The sequence below is a fragment of the Nerophis lumbriciformis genome, linkage group LG32 (genome assembly GCF_033978685.3).
Source record: "Nerophis lumbriciformis linkage group LG32, RoL_Nlum_v2.1, whole genome shotgun sequence".
Lineage (NCBI taxonomy): Eukaryota > Metazoa > Chordata > Actinopteri > Syngnathiformes > Syngnathidae > Nerophis > Nerophis lumbriciformis.
The window spans coordinates 18,205,533-18,207,927 of record NC_084579.2 but is presented as its reverse complement, the minus strand read 5'-3'; the positions used below and the strand labels follow the sequence as shown (position 1 = coordinate 18,207,927).

The 2,395-nt window shown below is 34.9% G+C and overlaps 1 protein-coding gene across 3 annotated transcripts in view; it reads right to left on the bottom strand.

Moving 5' to 3' along the window:
• Window positions 1-917: 917 nt before the first annotated feature.
• Window positions 918-2,395, bottom strand: part of znf462 (zinc finger protein 462) — a 90,800-nt gene continuing 89,322 nt past the window's right edge. For all 3 annotated transcript variants that reach the window (XM_061927260.2, XM_061927262.2, XM_061927261.1), the window contains one exon: window positions 918-2,395. This exon is cut by the window's right edge and continues 1,701 nt beyond it. The gene's annotated coding sequence lies outside the window, so the exon portion shown is untranslated.

The following is a 2,395-nucleotide window of genomic DNA, read 5'->3' as shown; positions in this document are numbered from 1 at the left end:
ACGACATACGCCAACATCTGCCAGTGGATCGTAAATGCCTGGGCAGATAGTTTCGGTCACAACTGTGGTCCGAGCTTTCCGGAAGGCAGGATTCACAGAACTGCTGGATAACAGTGACACTGACTCCGATGACTTCGACGAGACGGAACCGGCCATTTTGGATCTCACATTTGCCCAACTTTTCACTTCGGACACCGAAGACGAAGAATTCGAAGGATTTACGAATGAAGAATAACTTCAGAAGGTGAGCGCTATGTTTATTTTGTGTGTTGTGACATTAACGTTCGAGCAACATTATGTTGCTATTGCTCTACACCATTTTGAATTTTACTATGTTTGTGATTGCACATTTGCGTACATTTTGGGAGTGAACAGAGTTGTTAGAACGCTGGTTTTCAATATATTATTAAAGTTTGACTGAACTATCTGACTGTTTTTTTGACATTCCCTTTAGCGCAGCGTAGGCGCGGCTTATAATCCGGGGCGGCTTATTGGTGGACAAAGTTATGAAATATGTAATTCATTGAAGGTGCGGCTAATAATCCGGTGCGCCTTATAGTGCGGAAAATACGGAGTAAATGCTAGTGCCATTATCTTGACATAATGATATGCGCTCGGCATCATGATTTTTTTTTTTTTGCATGCTTGAAGTAAGAAATGATTAATTTAAAAAAGTAGTTTTAAAGTAATAATTTCTTACTTACATCATGAATTTTTTTTTTTGCATGCTTGAAGTAAGAAATGATTACTTTAAAAAAGTAGTTTTTACTTTAAAAAATGATTACTTTGATTACTTTAAAAAAGTAGTTTTAAAGTAATAATTTCTTACTTCAAGCATGCAAAAAAAATAATCATGATGCCGAGCGCATATCATTATGTCAAGATAATGGCACAAGCATTTACTTAATTTAAGAATATTTTTCAACATATTGAGCAAAAACGTCTTTTTTTCTACCAAGAAAAGTGCACTTGTTATTAGAGAGAATACTTATTTTAAGTTATTTTTGGGTTCATTGAGGTTAGCTAATTTTACTTATTTTGGAAAGTCTTGACAAGGCAAGTTTTCTTGTTCTATTGGCAGATCATTTTGCTTAGTTCAAATAAAATACCCCTAATTTTAGGTTTTTTTTCTCTTGTTTTTGAACATTTTCTTTTTGCAGTGTTGTGTATTGATATTAATCCAGTACAATATCATCAGGAATCATAGTACACTTTTATTATTTTGTAGTGTCAATATTCAGGTATGAAAAACACTAATTTTATGACAGATTTATGCTATTTTATGTTTTTTTCGTACATAGTGTTCACAATAATCTTTAAGTTACACTCATGACAGAATGAGTTTACTGATGTGGACACTCAATACTTTCTAATACCTTTCTGACTTGGAGACTTTGTATCGGTAAGTAGCATGCAACTATAATTGCTAGATAATTTTAATTGACAAAAGTAGTGTTTTAGACTGCAATATTGTTCAATTCAGTACACATATTACTATGTATGCTACTGTGTGCTTAGTTGTTGTGTAGCTGCTGGTAGTCTATAGCCTACCATGTTTACCTTTTGTAAATGACTTCACTGAAATAGAAGAAAAGATGAAAACGCGTGTGCTTATTGGAGGACATTGCTTATTGGCTGTCCAGCTTTGCTAATGTAAACACACTGCAGGACTGCTTGTATCGGAGATTTTAGATGCAAGTCGATATCATCCGAGATTTTTTGGGGGGGAGATCGGATGGGGACACCCCTAGTTCTAACACATCTAAGGTACGTTTATGACTTGACAAGGTAGTTAAAACTCGTGCAGAACTACTGAACTATGCATGCCAGGCCACTAGAGGGCAATGTAAACTGCTCCTGCTAAGTATGCATTCGACTCCTGTTTCCATAGACGACCATTTTTTCGTGTTTACGTGAAAGCATTTTTAAAGACAATTGATTTTCAAATTGTGGTACGCACGAACACCAGACTTATACATGAAATATGCTGTATATTAAGTTAGCCACAAATACAAATTATTCAAAAATGTTCATTCAAATCCAGTTTTCCTTGCTGAAATATTATTGTTTGACTCCTCTCATATTACACAAGGACCAACTATGTGCAAGCCAAATATTCCAAGCTATACTGACAATAGGTGGAAGTAGAAAAACATTTTTGTAGCTACACATTTACAAATGTTTGCCATGCAAAGAAATGGCCCAAAAACACAACTTTGAACAATTTTCAGCTAAACAGAGTCTCACATAAACTCGGGCTACATAGGCATTTGATGGAATTTCCGTCGTCTATAAGGAAATTAAAGTTACATTTCAAATGGGAGAAACTCTGTAAAAGTTCTGAACTTCTGTTTCTATTCATACTCTTTTCTATATAAGCTTAATTTCTCTATGC